The sequence below is a fragment of the Hippoglossus stenolepis genome, chromosome 14, assembly GCF_022539355.2.
Source record: "Hippoglossus stenolepis isolate QCI-W04-F060 chromosome 14, HSTE1.2, whole genome shotgun sequence".
Lineage (NCBI taxonomy): Eukaryota > Metazoa > Chordata > Actinopteri > Pleuronectiformes > Pleuronectidae > Hippoglossus > Hippoglossus stenolepis.
In genome coordinates, this window is record NC_061496.1 from 18,953,072 (window position 1) to 18,970,136 (window position 17,065).

At 46.6% G+C, this 17,065-nt stretch overlaps 1 long non-coding RNA gene across 1 annotated transcript in view; it reads right to left on the bottom strand.

Annotated features, from left to right (window-relative positions):
• Positions 1-17,065, bottom strand: part of LOC124854657 — a 29,458-nt gene that overhangs the window by 1,502 nt on the left and 10,891 nt on the right. The window contains exon 2 of the long non-coding RNA XR_007034810.1: positions 12,735-14,232. This is a non-coding gene — a long non-coding RNA (uncharacterized LOC124854657). The remainder of the gene's footprint in view (positions 1-12,734; positions 14,233-17,065) is intronic.

The following is a 17,065-nucleotide window of genomic DNA, read 5'->3' on the forward strand; positions in this document are numbered from 1 at the left end:
AATACACACACACAGACACTGGATCTGCTTGGTCATAAAACAGGACTCGTGACGCAGGGAGGAGCAGCAAAGATGCTGAGTCTGAGGAGGCCGTCGAATTATCTTTCAGGGGAGGTTCAACCGTTACGATGGAGCGAACACGGTGCTAGCTAGCTAACGGATAGAGGACACCTGGGAAATACAGATAAGGATCAGTGAGGCAGCTGTGAAAGTAAAAAAAACATGTGAGGGATGAATATGTACAAGCCAGGTGAACACGCTGCTGAAAAAGGTGCTGTTGTTAAAGCTATGTACTCCCTGTCATATGTCAAGCAGTTTGCATTTAACCCAAGCGCTGATGTAGCTGCAGGGAGTGAGAGCCCGGTGCACCACTCTGGATAAAATAACATCAGCATGCCAGACGCTGGTATATAAAAAAAAAAGAAATCAAAGAGAAGCGGAACTGCAGGATCTCAGCACAGAGCGAAACCAAAAAAAGGTCAAATGCAGAGGAGCTGACGGGCTTCACCGCCAGGCCACTGGGAAAAAAACTCCCCCAAATAAGCCCAGAGTGTTAAGCCTGCTAATCCCCTGTATTATTGCAACATCTGTGAGGTCTATAGAGGCTCTGCCAGTGATTAGCAAGACAGATGTAAACAATATCCTGGCTGGAGGAGGAGAGGAAGAGGACAGGAGAGGAGAGAAGGGGCGCTCGGTTGATCTGGGTAACGTGCTGCTGGAAGGATAAGGAAAGTAGAGATGGAGAGAATGTGGAGAATATAAAGCAGGTGAGTGCGTCGAGGGATTTAGGAGAGAGAATAAAAGACGGAGAGGAAGTGGAGGTTTGACGAAGAAGAAGGAGCAGGGGAGGAAGCCATGGGTGATTCTGGGCCAAAACCCCAAAAAGAAGACAGTGGAAGGAGGAAATGGGGGGGGGGGAGGTAGAGGGAGACAGAAGGTGACAGCATTGAGGGAGAAGGAGCAGCAGATTGGGAGACGGCAGACCCGGGGCCAGGCGTGCCCCAACCGGCTGACGAGACACCAGGGAGACGTGCCTAATTTATGCAGAGTTAGGCCGAGGGGTGTCTGGGACCCCCTCAATAGCCCTGAGAACCGAGGGGAGCAGCTATGGGTGCTAGCGGTGTGAGAGCGAGAGAGGCACACAGGGGGAAGGAAGGGGGGGATGGGGGAGCCTCTTTTTTTTTATATTTCGGAGAGACAACAAGGGGGTGGAGGCTGCTCCATTCAGGCAGAGGCTGTCCGTCTGACGTCCCATTACGGTTCGGGACAGGGCATGGGGAACGAGGCGATAAAGGGAAAAGCTGAGGGAGGAGGAGGAGGAGGAGGAGGAGGAGGGAGGAGGAGGAGGAGGAGAAGTGAGGGAGAGGCCATTCTTAAGCCCCTCTCTGCTCGAGATGATGCACTTTCCCCCCACTCCAGTCTTCTTCTCCAGTCTGGCCATACCTATTAGATCCACGGGGCCGTCCGTCTGCTTCTCTGCATACTGATTCCCCATTAGCACAGCCCCGAACGTGAGCAAAAAACAGAGACGGACTCAATCAGAGACACGTAACCCGTCTGATGTGTCGGCTGAGGGGTTAGGAGAAGGCTTCAGTAGCCAAGCAGGCCAGGCGGGGGGTGTAAGCGTTAGCCCAGTGGGCAGATATGAATGGAGTCTTTAAAACCAGAGTGCTTGATTTAAAAAAAAAAAAAAATGTAATGAAACTTGGTGGAAGGAAGCAGTAAGGGTCAGAGAGGAACCCATTAAATCCAGATCAGAGAGCAGATCCAGAATAATATGATTTCTTAGAGAATAATTCATGGATCTTGATAAAAAAAAAATCTGGCAAGTTTTGGAGACTGATATTTGTGAATTTGTGCAATCTAGTGCAGATCCAAATAAAAATCTGTATCTAGTGAATTTAAATGTAGTTTCATAAGTGGACTGCTTGGCCTTGGACTTTCTAGTTTCTTATCATTTGGCAAATAAAGGCATAAAGGCATAAACCACCATGGGTTTTTGAAACTACCAATCCACCGTAAAAGACTTTGTTCTTTGTTGGGATTTAACTGAAAGGAGGGGGAGGTAGAGCGGGTCGTCCACTGCGTGCCAAAGTGTCCTTGAGCAAAATACTGTGTATGGGTGAAGTACAATAGAGAAAGTGCTGCTCATAGATGCACTGTAAGAATGTGTGAGTGAATGGGTGAATGGAAATACTGTACTGTAAAGTCCTGTGAGTGGTCATCAAGACAAGAAAAGTGTTACAAACCATTTATCATTTACACAGTGGACCCGAACCTGGGAACCCTACAATAATCTAAAGGCCACATATATGTGCGCTATGCACTGTTTTCCTTTGGGCACATAAAAATCCAAACCAAACAAATATTTGGGAACTACAGGTAAAGTAGATGCTACTTTACTCTAAGGGTCCACAAGCCAAATAGGTTTGGAAACACTGATGTAAACAAATGCATCAAAGACAAAGAGGAATTAAATTAAATGCAGTATAATAATTGTGGGAAAAAAAGATTATTACAGTATTGTCAGTCTGCAGCTTTAATATCAAAATGTCAGTATTAATGTCAGCCTTCGAGAAAAAAAGGGTTGTGTGTGGAGTGTGTGTGTGTGTGTGTGTGTGTGTGTGTGTGTGTGTGTGTGTGTGTGTGTGTGTGTGTGTGTGTGTGTGTGTGTGTGTGTGTGTGTGTGTCTGTGTGTGTGCTGTTCGTACGCCCAGCGAGAAGCAGAACAGACAGCCAGGGAGGGTGATGGTTGAGTCTGGTGATGCAGGCAGACAGTTTAATGACAGTCCTCACCCCTGGACATACAAGCCAGTGAGCGGCTGGCGCTCTCGCAGATGTACACACACCGGCTGACATGTGCACATATATGTGTGATATATGGCGTGGCGTTTTTCTGAAAAAGACACCAGGGCCGGGGAAAATGAAAGAGAAAAAAAAAACTCCCTCTGTGTATGACCCTGGAAGAAATATCTGGAGGGGCTGCAGACGACTAACAGGCACCACTTTGTTTTGTTAAAAAATAAAAAAAGAGTTTTGAGATTGTTCTGCAGCCCATTCACACCTTTCATCACACACAACAAAACCAGCATACAACTGTCATGAGCAATAACAACTTAAAGGCAATAATCATAATGGTTTCTAGTGAGGCACCGGAACAGTTGGCTGTTCAGTGGCTCCACAGAAACCCGGCTCTGTGCGCTTTTTGTGTAAGTTGTGCCTGGCCGGTCTTGCATCTTATTCAGCAGCACTTGCTCAGGTCTGGACTTGAATTTGGTGCCCAAACAAAGACATAGAGCCACCTCATTAAAAAAACATGTCATTGGATCAGGCCCCGGCTGAATTGTGTGATTTTTCCCTCCTACCATAAGTGACCGTGACTGAGCGTTGGGCTGAATGAGAGGCCGGATAGAGGCCTACCAATGGAGCGCCACACTACATCCCAACGGGAACCACCCCCTCACAGAGGGGGACACATTTAAAGCTTTGTTGGTCTGTTAACACAGCTTTTTAAAGCGCCTCTTTATGGAGTCAGCTAAGCAAACTGCAAACCTGGTTTTGTCACGCCAGACGGAGAAAGTAGAGAAAAAAAACTGAAAGAAAGAAAGAAAGAAAGTAAAAATTCTAGGCTACAGAAAGGTTTTAAGATATTGTTATTTAGTTTTCTTGGGATATGAGAAAACTTTAAGGCAATGATAACAAGCGGCAAAGTAAAGTTAAAGCATGGAATAAGTTTTTTATTTGTTTTTACGTGATACGAAATGAACACGAATGAAAAATATTTGCACTCACACCGAAAATCACATTTTAATATTTCAAATCCGCCCTCAACGCCTCGGCAAAACAAAGACAATATGATCCCACGCAGAGGATTCTGTACATCTGCTCCCGCTGCGTCTAATCACCTGAGGACTGAACTTTGCAGTAGTTGGATGCAGCAGAACCAGGTCATTGACAAAGTGCACCGTCTCACTGTGTCCTCTGATACAGTCAGCACACACGTTTACCCAGAGGACCGAACAGGCGGCGCTGCTGAAACAATAGGTCTGTGTGTGTGTGTGTGTGTGTGTGTGTGTGTGTGTGTGTGTGTGTGTGTGTGTGTGTGTGTGTGTGTGTGTGTGTGTGTGTGTGTGTGTGTGTGTGTGTGTGTGTGTGTGTGTGTGTGTGTGTGACAAACGCAGTCCTGCCTGGGAAACCTGGGCCGGAGACTTAGTCAGTCTCACAGGGCGCTCAGGATGACAGTGAAATGAATAACAATGAACTTGCTGAGAGTCAAGTTCAGAACATTAGAGATGAACAAAAGCTGAGGAGCCGTGCACAAAGCATGTGTGTGTGTGTGTGTGTGTGTGTGTGTGTGTGTGTGTGTGTGTGTGTGTGTGTGTGTGTGTGTGTGTGTGTGTGTGTGTGTGTGTGTGTGTGTGTGTGTATAACTGCGTCAACACACTCAGGATATATCCCAATATGAGCGAGCACCGTGCGCCACAGAAGAGCACCCACTAAGATGAAAATGCACACAGACACACACCCCCTCTCCTCGCTCCCTCACTCCCCTCCCCTTCCCATCTCGCCGTGCACATGCAGCAAGGACCCCATCCTCGCTATTCTATTGCTGTCTGCTGCGCGCCTGATGAAAAAGCTAAATGGCATAGGGGGGGTACACACACGCCTAAAGGCAGGAAATCGCACATAGGTAGATTACAGCCCCAATATGAACGTAGGATTTAAATAGGGGGTTCTCGGCTGCGTTGGCATGGGTCCGCCTCGCCGTGCAGAACGTTTTTCCAACCTGCTGGTCTGCAACAGGGGGAAAATGTGACTGAACAGCCTCCACTGCCATCCAGCAGAGATGATGGCCTTACGGGGCGGAGGATGCATCTGAATACATTTACATAAAGATTGTGCTGCTGCGTTGACCGAGCTGCTGCTGAGAATAGACCACGGTCATCATTGTCTATCCCCCCCCCCCAAAAAAAAAGTGGTCACTTTGTTCTGAGAAGAAACAGAAACAGGGGGAGCTGTGTGTGTTTTTTGAAAGTCTGCTGGGAGCTGCAGTTTTCCCTGTGTCCCTGTGTTTTTAATGTTATCAGCAGTTTATGAGACACATGCAGGGGAAGAATGCAGAGGAGAGAAACGTAACGCCGCAAAATGAACACAAATTACTCGTATAATCTTTACAACTCATGAGACTCAGGCTGGTAGATTAGATCCAAAATATGTTGGTGACAGTTTCGGTGAAAAATAGAAGATTCGCAAACACTGGGGAGATAAACGTAAATCCGATATCTGGATGTAAAATCTTAATCACAATGTAATCTTACCCTTATCGTAAAATAAAAACATCTCAGTGATAGGAGGTTGTACCTGTGGAAGATAGCGGAAAAGAACTCAAGGATATCGTAATTTTTCTTAAAAACCATTGAGGTAAAAGCAAAAACTTGTTTCTGGGTGATTTGGGGTTTTTTTGCCTCCTCTTTAGAAAAAAAAAAAACCCTGCAAGGATATTTGGTAGTTGAGTGACTTCAAAAATACTGCAGATATGAGACCTTATTTCTGAGCACACAGAAATTCCAGCTGCAGATTGCATTTGATGATAAACCGACCAGATTCTACTGTAACAAATTTAGAGGATGGGATTCCTGCTAACCTTTTAATATGAATACACGGCACTGTAAAGGTGCATGAGCCTGACCCAGAGGTAGAGAGTGCAGCTTTTTTTGGGGGGGGAAGAAAGCACTTTAATTTTGAAAAATGAAAAACCAGATAGGCAACAGAGGCCCCCTGTGATAAACCTCTTGCAGATACAGTCAGCTCACCAAACCATCCTGTCAGATTGACGCCCGAGGAGAGGCAGAGGGGGAACGAGAGGCAGCGAGAAGGGGAGAGAGAGAGAGAGAGAGAGCAAAACATGGGTGAAAGGGGTCAGCGGGGAGGAAGGCTAAACCCCAGAAGCAAGCAAAAGATTGTGTGTGCAGTGCATTTATATTTCAGCATGGGCGTGTGTGGCTGTGCGTATATGTGTGTCAACCCCAGCTGGGCAGACATTTACTTGACATGCTGATAGGGATTTAAGCAGTGGGTGGGTGGTGTGCCTGACCAAGGTGAGTGAATGCGCCGAGGAAGGGGGACGGGGGAGGTGGAGTGGGTGTGGTGGTGGTGGTGGTGGGGGGGCCACCAGAGGGGCTCACAAAACTGCCGTTACTAAGCTTGATTTCAGTGCGAGTTGAGACGATTAGGAGACGGGGAGCAGCAATGAGGAGGCAAACACGGGGGGCGAGGGAGGCGGGGTTTTTTTTTTGTAGGAGGACCCTCCAGGCTGTGGAAGAGAAGGGGGACTAGTCTATTGAGGTGATGAGGGAAAGCGGGTCTTCCTTTCAGACAGTCTAATGAAGCATAAGTCCCCGATGAAGAATGGGAGCAGGCTACCGCAGGGTGGGTTACAGCTTGTGCCTCGGATACTCTCCACCATTTCTCCCCTCTTCTCCTCCTCTCCCTCTCTCTTTTCCTCATCTCCTTCCTCTCCCTTCCTCTTCTCCTCGTGTCCCTGCAGTCCCTCCTCTTAAAGGGCTTATACACTGTTTATTTCAGCGTGCCGCAAGCTCATGCATGCGCCTCCCAGATGGACTGATGAAATGGCACCAATGTAAAGTGACCAAATAAAAAGGATTGCTATATTGACCCGACGGCTTCATCAAGAAAATGTGGTGGAAAACATTTGTGAAATTAGCAAATGGCTCCGACTAAGAGCGGAATTTAAATCAGAATTTTTTCATGTGATGATTTAAAATGTTTTTTCACGGGCAGCTGAAGCGTTTTGAAACAGGCGCATGTGACGAGTGACACACATTTGTCAACGTGGTGAATGTGCACATACGATGAACCCTGAGCCGACATGTTAAATTACAGGAAGCAGCAGACTGAGACAGACGGGTGTGCGTGCATGTGTGTGTGTGTGTGGGTGGGTGGGGTGTCTGTCAAGTGTCTGACTGGGTTTGCTGCATGTGTTTGGATGGGGGGTTGTTTGACCAGGGGGCTGACTGGGCTGCAGGACTGATTTCTGCCTTGATTTGGCTCAGGGCCGGCTGGAGTCTGGCCAGAGGCTGACTGAAGGTGGTGATGGTGGTGGGGGGGGGGGGGGTTGGGTTCCCCTTGCTTCTCTGCTGAAGTTGTCCCCGGAGCAAAGCAATAAGAAGCAGCTTATAACATAAGCAAACACAGAGGCAGCTTACAGACCAGTCAGCCAGCCAGTCGGGTATGAACATCATAGAAATGGCACACACACACACACACACACACACACACACACACACACACACACACACACACACACACACACACACACACACACACACACACACACACACACACACACACACACCACAGCTCTGCTCCCTGCACTGATACCTCCCCTACCACCCCCCACACACCCCTGACCTTGACCCCTGGGGTCCATCCTAACCTGTTTCTGAATGGAAGTCAGTGCAGCTGGGCCGTCTAGCCGTGAGCAGCAACCCCCTCCACCCTGCGGACCCCTCATCCCCTAATCACGCAGCCCGTTCCCACGCCTCGCGACTGGGATGCCGTCTCTTCATCTGAATGGCGCACTTTAATATTTATGTGGCCGCCATGTTCCCGTCTCATCTGTTTCTAAGGGCAACGACAATTTCCGAGCAGGATTTTCTGTGATTTTATATCGACGTACCCGCTGCACATTAATCTGAATGTTTTATTTTTTTAATTCAGGAAGCTTTTCCTTCGCACACAGTGATATCCCTCTCCGCTTTGCGACACAAATTGCATCTGCAGCCCCTCTCAATGGCTCCCTCGTATAAACCATTCGGCCTGAGCACATACATGCACTGTATAATGTACGTGTATGGGTGTGTGTGTGTGTGCGCGCACGCTCGTAAACGCCATTATGGGGGTTCAAACCCCTCCACCTTCACATTTTCATTACGGCCAAATCTCAGGCCTGTGCTACACCAGCGTGGCCTTTTGCTGGCGAGCAGGCAGTTTAATCACACATACAGCACTACTCCATTTTCATTTCCTTTTCATACAGCCTCCATTCCACTCCAGCTTCATAATTCTCCCCTCAGAGCTGTCTGGCCTGTCTGAGTGTTTGCAGCATGTTGAAATGACATAATCAGTGACTTGGATAAATGCCTGACTGTTTTTCCCTGAGTCTATAATCAGACTTGGGGCTCAGTGTTGCAGCGCTGAGGAAGCAGCAGCAGCAGCAGCGACACTTGACTCAGGAATTACTTCCTAAGGAGGACGGTTTCACATAGGGGATGTGCTTGAGCATCAGTGAAATGAATTTATTTTGGGTCTGAAAAAATAAAATAGTTCTTGTCGAATGCAGGAGAAGAGGAAGGGCTTGTGCTGAAAAGGCTGCCAACCCTTAATTATCATGATTCCGATTATTACTGGATATAACTGAACAGGAATATTAAATGACTTAATTTTTAACAAATAACATCTCTCATTGTAATAAATAATAGAAAGTATTAAAACAAATGTGTTGGATATACATACCCCATACATACATATATATAGCGATTATGTTGTGCGGAAAAATCATGTGCCGACAAGGAGCTTAAAATTAAATACGGGCCGCATTGTAAAGAGTGTGTTCAAATGCTGAAAATACCTGAGAAAGGTGAATGAAAAAAATACAGATTTACCCTTTGGGAAATATTTGAAAGATATCAACACGCTTCTATTTTAAATGTCTATTTCAGTTTCACTGATGAGGTGGTTTGAGAGAGAGCAGGTCGCTGGTGCGGTAACAAGGGAGAGAAAGAGACACGTGGACCGGGCGAGGATGAATTGAGCATGGCTGTAAATGCTTTCAGCAACTATTACTTCAGTGGGTGGAACAGTTTCAATCAATAGCTAAGCAAACACAAAAGCAGTGGGCAGTCAGAATGAGAAAAGCTGCAGCAGACCGGACGACAATCACAGAAATAAACCCCAAATTACCAGGTTCATATAATAAAACTGTCCGATTTGCATGGTTGGGGTTACATCCACTTTATGTTTTTAACTAAATTTTAATAAATTTTCCTTATATAGACAGCCCCACAAATGTTACATGATGTAAATGTCCGGCACATATGTAATGAAAGCACGTATGCAGCAGCACAGTAAAACACATGGCTGCAGCCGTCATTAGCATAAAAGCTTTCTGCAGGATATAATGTTAGGGGCCGTGTTCCTTTTTCCTTGTGAGTCAGTGTGAATGGACACATTCATGCGCCTGTGGTATGGATTACCTTGAGAGCACTCACAGTAAATGTGCACGAACACATACATGACAAGCATACGTGATTGGATTTTATGTTCATCTGGCGCTTCATAAAACAACGTTCTCCTCTTTGTTGTTTTGAATATGCAAATAAAAGAAATAGAACGGCCCCACCCTTGCTCCCCGTGATTCAGATAAACTACTCTTTATAAAAACTGAACACATCCTGGACGGGTCCTCCATCCCTCCACCAAGAGGAACCCCAACCCCCTCCTGTATTGCTCTCACACACTTCCACATCACATTCAACTTCATATGACAGGTTTAAAGAATATAAAATCAGATTCTCGCCATAAAGCAGATCCCTTTTTCCACAAGATTTATTAACCTGGAGAAATCCAGCTAAATAAAACGCACACAAATAAATGGATAAATCGATCCAATCTAGCTCCTTGAATTACTGATGCCTATATATGTGCCTGTCTGTGTTCTATCCATTTCCCCCCACAAAGGGATACAGTAGCCTGCAGCTCCTCCCGCCTGACTACAGCCAGTGTGGGCTCTAACCTGTTTAGCTGCACCTCAGCTTCATCAGTGTCAGAGTGCGCTGATTAGACGGAGGGGCCTGATTAAAACTGCCTGAGAAGACGATAACAGGGGGGGGGGGGAGACCAGCCTGGTTCAGATGAGTGAATGACAGCAAAGGTTTAACACTAAACTTTAACTGATCATTTTACGCCACAATATCTCACGAGATTTACAAAGGAGAAAATATAGCCTGTATGAAACCGTACAATATGAAACGTTTTAAAAATGAAAAATAAAACATGTAAGCGGTAATTCCTCCTTAAAATGTGGGAAATAATGTGTTTTGCTGCAAGTTTCAAGCTGCAAGCTCTGAGTTCAGGTGTGAATGTTCCGAGATCTAAAATTGTTCAGTCGCTGCTGAGATTGAAAGTAAAAGTAAAAGATATAAAAGTGCACCCGTAACATTATCACTGGTCTCCATGGGGCTTTCTTCTGTCGTGTTGTGTTTTCCCGCTTACGGCACGGTGGTTTACGACATGTTGGTGGCAGGCGCGTTTGTGTCGTTGAACGTGACTCAGAGTGCGACAAAAAACAGAAAGGCAAAGAATCAATCCCCTTTTTTAAGGAGGTTTACCCATGTTTAAAGAAACCTGTGTATACCAGCGAATTGTGGTGTAAAAGAGGTAGAACATTGCGATTTGATCATTCAGACTTCATTCAGAGGTGGTCTGGGCCGCAAACAGTATGGCCTCATTCTTTTAGTAGCATAAACTTAAATGTTTTCCTGGGTCATATTGAAGGACCTCCTACTCAAGGAGGTAGTGAGGAGACGTACTCAGTCGAAAGCCCCTTTCCATTAGTCAAAAACCCCACTCACACCCGCTAACATCTGGCTTTTGTCAGCAATGGGAATGGATACACTGCATTTACTTCAAATTATGTTTAAATAACACCGATTCAGCTGTAAAAGAGGTATAACATAATAATTCTTTTAGCAGCGTAAACGTAGGACCTCCTACACAACTGACAGGAGACGTATTCGTTCATCATCAGTTGGTTCTCAAATCATGTCCGAATCTCGGACATGATGTGTGTAACACATCTTGTGTAGTTTGGTTTACCTGGAGAACACAGAGGTAAATCAAACAGTCCTCTTTAAATTTCCAGCAGACTAAGCACGTGAAGTGTATTCAGTTAAAAAAAAAACTGTTTAGTCTTTATAAACTAAAAAGTATGTATGTGAACTTTTCACTGGACTGACATAAATTGCCGGACACTTGTAAATGGGATTATAGAGGATGGTAATACCAGGTTGACCAGGGCTTTGTGTTTTATAAAATAATAATATATAATATGTAATATAAAGTTAACATGTTGTTATGGTCATCTGTGACGGGTTCTTCCTGAGGGAACGTATGTGCATGTGTGTTTTGTGTGTGTGTGTGTATCATCCTCATCCTTGCTGTGAAGTTCAATGCTGCCCCGCTCCAGATTGACAACAGCTGCCACACAGTGAGTATTCACAGTGGACGGTAGCGTTTCTCCAAGACACAGACACTTCACCAAAACACTCGGCAATAATTAGCACTGACGGGTGAAAGCAGCCACGAATGCCGCAGGAGTTCACCATGAAACGGACACTTGCACAAACACACACACACACACAACTGTAGCGCCTGGACACACCCACACGCAAACATAACCACACACATGTCAGTGCACAACAGTAGCAACAGTGGATCCATCAACACGACTAACACCACATTAAGACCATAAAGCACCGATACATCTCCTGTTCCACGTACACAGCCCGTACCCTGCTGCTCCTGCACTGATACCCCTGATCCCCCTGTGCTTTGACAAGGCGTAATAAAGCCTGTATGAAGCACTGCATTGTGTGGGGAGAACACAATGTTGCATGCTGAGTGCTGTGAGAAGGGCGTACACCGGTGGGTCCCACGGCGCAGCAGCGCACCAGGGCCTATAGCGGGGAGTGCTGAGCATGCTAATGAGGTCATTATGTTATGCCGCTCCCTCGCTCCTGCTCCCCTTTACAGTGTGGGCTTTGCCTGTCAGAGGAGGCAGGGTGCCCGGGTAACGCAGCCAACCACAGATGTCACATATGGCACAATGAGAAGACACACCAGCGTCTCCAAAATGAACGCTGCCAGAGAGACGAGGTGACGCTCCGTTTTTTTTGTTTTTTTTCAGCTAGCATCAAAAGCGAGTGAACAGCATCGGTGATTTGCATACAGAATAAGGTGAGCTTAAAGAGAAGTAAAGAGGAGGCCAACATTCATTCGCTAATTGTTCCTGCTGTGTATACAATCAGCAACCGTGCAGGGTTTCTGTTTCCTTTTCTGTTTTTCTTTTTTCTCTTGTACGCTCGCGCTATTATTTACAACCAAGGGGGAGGGGTTAGGTATCAAGCATATGCAAATGCAATTACACGATATTTGCATAGCCGTTAACAATTAGAGGGCAGATGGCAAACAGCGGGCATAAAAAAGAAAGCGACCGAGCGCCATCTTGGCTGAGGGAGACAGCTGGCAGACAGGATTCGGCCATTTTGTAAGCTCGGGTCGCTGCCAGGCTGAGGCGTGTGTAGAGGGGCGCCAGTCTCTCTCTCTTTCTCTCTCTGTGTGCCAGGAAGATTGGCAGGCGAGGAGGTAATCGCGCTTTAATACCCTCCCTGGTACACGCAACAACAACCAACTCCTCCAACCGTCAGTGACAGTGTGATCACAGACCGGAGCTCTGGCGACGGAGATCAACCACAACACAATGTGTGCGTGTGTTCGCTTTGAAAACGCCGAGATGGTATCATATCGTAACACTGGAGGGGGAAGAGTTCTCCTATCTCTTATTCCCTGTTTATTGTTTATAATTGATCAGATTGATCATGAAGTCAGTTTTATTCATTTCAAAATGAAGGATTAAATGAGGATATTGCACTCACCAAGAGGTATCAGTCCCGTTGTGTTCGTCCGTCTGGCCTCTCATGTCCGTCCAAGTCCACAAACACGTCTTCCGGCAGGAACTTTAGTTTCAGGGGGGTCGGTGCATAAAAGAAACTGCTTCTCCTCTGTTTTCTTTGGAGGCTCTCACCTCCACACATTTCTGAGGATTTGGCCAATTTTCTTGAGTCACCAGCAGTTTTGGTTAAAACATCTAAAGGGCAAGTTTCTTTGTGAGGAGAAGGATTGTTGTAAAAAAGTCAAATGGAAAAACTGAAGAGGAGGATGAGGAGGAGGTGCAACCACTGTACTTTTTATCTCTCATTCAATTAGCAGCCTTTCACTTGTGCTGCCATTGGATCCTTGCTGCACAGCAGTAAGTGGACTTCAGGTGCTATTTCCACACACACACACACACATAGAGAGAGAGAGGTCTGAAAGCCCGGGCCCACCTTCCTCTCTCCCACCTTATAGATCAATACTGCCCTGCCATATCCTCTGATGGGAGCTGCTGTAGTGAGGGTGAGAAAATCTAAGGTGAAAAGACAGGCGGTGTCTGATACAGTGAATGAGAGAAAAAGTTCAAATTGTCCTTTCATCCCGGCTCAGGAGATCTTGCGAAACGTTGAGTGCGATATGTGCTTGAAAGTGGGACTGAGCAGAAATGTCCTGTGCTAGCGTCTCAGATGGATCCTTACTCAAACAGTTAAGGTGGAATGAGTAATAGGAAGGAGGGAGCAGGAAGAAAAGAGCTTCAACGTGCTGTCGACATGCTTATTTTTCTTCCATTTCTCTCCCTTCCTCACTGTCTCCATGTCTTCCTGACAAAGTTTTATCAAGTGGTGTTGGACGCAGCAGAAACCCCTCCGGCGGAACCACACACAAAGACTCTCTCTCTCTGTCTCTTCCCTCTGCCTTTTTCTCTATGCTTCACACACACATGTGCGCACACTGACACACACACACTGCGTGTGGGGCGGTTATAAGGTTAGGGCCCTGGCCCTGGCTGATGCTGAGACTGTTGGAGGAAGATAGAAAGAGAAATGGAGAGAGGAGCTGGGAGCAGTGGTGGTGGTTGGTCCCTTGGCTCCGAGGCCTGCAGGCGGTGCTGGGCAACCTCTGCTAGCCTCTCTCCTCTGTATTGATTTCTGCTGCTCCGCTCTGCCGTGGAGGCTCCTAGCCGGCGGGGATGAGAGCTCGGCTCACCCGCCTCACCTGCCTCTCTCCTGGCTCGGATGGCCTAGCATGCCCACTCTGCCGCAGCTTTGGCTGGCCCCTGCCGTCTCCCCGGGACCCCTGTATGCAGCGCTGGGGCCACGGGAGGAAGGCAGCCAGAGAGCCCATGGCGATCCGCAGCTGCGTTCACCTGCTCTGGGTTCACCCGCTTCGAACCACCTCCTCGAACTGCTTCTATCCTTCTCTCCTTCCATCCTTCCACCCACTCTGCTTCTCTTCTTCCTCCTCCACTGCCTCCTCCTCTTCTTCTTCTTCTTCTTCCTGCTGCACACAAACAGACACAGAGACAGAGAAAAACAAGTTAATCTCAACTTTCAGAATTTCACGCACTCTGAATGTCAGTCCTGCTCTTTGATCAGCGAGGAGTCAGGGGTGAGGATTCTGGCATCCTCCCTCAGTAATATGAACCTACTAACCTCCGAGAGCAGAAACTGCAGGGATTGGAGGCCTGAGAGTTAAGTGTGTCAGGCAGAGAGATACTGCCTGCCAAAGGTACTCTCAGCTATTAGATTCTGATGTGCTGCAGATGGCAAAATATAGCGTGAGTGGGCCCATTATAAAAATCACCACTGCGTCAACAGAATTCATTAAAAATATTTACAGGGAAACGCTCTCTATTGCTCTCCCTTAGCAGCACAGGCGTACAGAGTTTTATATGTATTTTGCCCCTTATGGTCATAAATAAAGAAAGCAACGTTTAAAACTGACGGGATGTTTCAAACTACCCTTCCATCACCCTTCGCAGCAGTGTGAAGGAATGGAAATGTTTTGGCCAGACCAGTGGTGCTCTATAGAAACTTTGTCAAAGAAAACATCTCAGCTTTTGTATCATCTCGAATTATTCAAATGGGCTCAGCAGCCCCGTTCTTATGATAATAAGAAGTTGTGGGGGGGGGGCGAGCGTGGCATTTCTTTGAGGTTTCATGGTCCCATTGTGTTCCTCAACAGAGAAAGGGCCATGGCCAAATTCAACCCCCACCGCCCCACATTGCACCGCGCCAACTGCACAATCTCCCCAAAAAACGTCCTTCCTCGCCACAGCCGCCGCGGAGCGGCTCTGACAGCCGATGAATCCAGCTCTCTCCAGCCCTCTGAAAAAGAGACTAAAACCCACGGGCCGACTGCCAGGGGGATAGAGAAGTAAAGTGCAGCGGTTTAGAGTTGGTGGGCCGGCAAGGCTTTGGAAGTAAGAGCTGTCTGTTAAATAAAGAGTGAGAGAGGGGTGAGAGTGGTGTGTGTGTGTGTGTGTGTGTGTGTGTGTGTGTGTGTGTGTGTGTGTGTGTGTGTGTAGAGGGGTTACACTGTTGGGACAAGAGAAGCAAGTTTGGAAGGGGTGGGTGGGGGGTAAAGTTGAGTTAGGAGGACATGGATGGGGACCGGGGGTGCGGTGCATGTCTCAGACACAATAATACTATTCATTGGGCTCAGACATGGGTGTTAACTCCCCTCTGACAGAGCACAATGGGACTCGGTGGCATTCAGGCGGGCCTTGGCGATATTGTTAGTTCAGGGCAGCATTCTCCCTGCCGCAGGACAGAGCGCCTGCATTGTGCCCCGTCCAGCGGGATGGATGGAGGGAGGTTTGAGAGGTGAAAGGCAAAGAAAGAGAGAAAAGTACACGTTTGTCTATCTGTCACTGCTGAACGAGGGGAGACGGGGGGGGGGGGGGGGGGGGAGGAGGCGGGGAGGGCTGGCAGAGGCAGTGGCGTTGGGGGTATTCTTGCCCCATGACATTGGACTTGTTTGTTTCAGGGGGGAAGTAAAAAGAGAAACTGAGACTTAAAGAGATGAATAATATGAACAACATAAATGTTACTCAAGCAGCCGAGTGCAGGGCTGAAGAGGCAGGAAAGGGAGAGGACGGCATTCTGGCTTTTTATGGGGAAAAACGAGGCAGGTTTGCATGGTGCTTTAGATGCCTTTTACTCATATGCCACTAAAAGATGGAGACCGGGGAAGACTGGAGAAAGAGGGATGTAAAAAAAAATAGCTGTGGAGGCTGCTGCTTTTTATGACGTAGATGATTCGACATCAAGATACCACAAGACCCAGTTTCCCAGAGAGGAGAGGAGAGGAGAGGAGAGGAGGACTTCCCCATATTAATGTAAAACAAATCATATCGGATTTTCAGAAAACTTGCACAAGAAAATGTGCGCCAGTGTTCCTTTCCATCAATACAGTTACTGTTATGTGAATATTTTCTGTTTTGGTGCATTGAGAAAACTGTCTCCCTACTTTCTCCATACACATATGATGTTTTACTATTGTTTTATCAATAGACTTTACCTTTAAAGAAACATGCAATGCTGGATTTAAATTCATAACCACAACTGCTACAGACTTATTATGATAACAGACACATCGGTCGACTGAAATATACCAGAGAGGAAGCATAGTGGCTGTGTAGTACAGTCGTAACTGTAGAAAATTGAAACTTGATCAATAGGAAATTTACTATTGTCATAATGGATTCATCATCTAAGTTGTTAACAGGCCAAACATTCTTTTGTTTAAGTCTGTGATGTGATAATTAACCGTGTTTTTCTCCTCCATCACTGCGAGCCATTGTTACAAACACAGCCTGATGAAGATGATGGGTCCAGTTCCGGTCAAACTCTCCGTCAGTCATATGGTTGTGTGGGGTTAATAAAGATGATTTTGAGTTTGCATTTTTTTATTTTCTAGAGAACCACTGGTCGAAAAACACCTCACAGTTGGAACTGCACTTCCTCTGGTCCGTGACAGCGCACGTTTGAAGTTGATCCGGTGAGGGATTCTTCAGAAAATCGACAGACAGACAGGAAATAAAGAAAGAAAGAGATCTCTCCATTTAGTTGAAGGGTATTTTGGGGTTTGGGATCTTTAATGGCCTTCTTCTGGAATCCAGGAAATTGTGACGGGCATTTTTAACTGTTGAGTGTATGTAGAAAAAAATATTAATAGATTTACTTAGAAAATAATCACTAGATTAATTGATTATGATAAGCATAAGTTGCAAAGCAGCATGAACTTGATAATGCTGTCGTATTGCATCACAGACATCACATTGAATTCCTTTTTGAAGCTGCGGTGACTTCAGACATTTTATGACGGCACT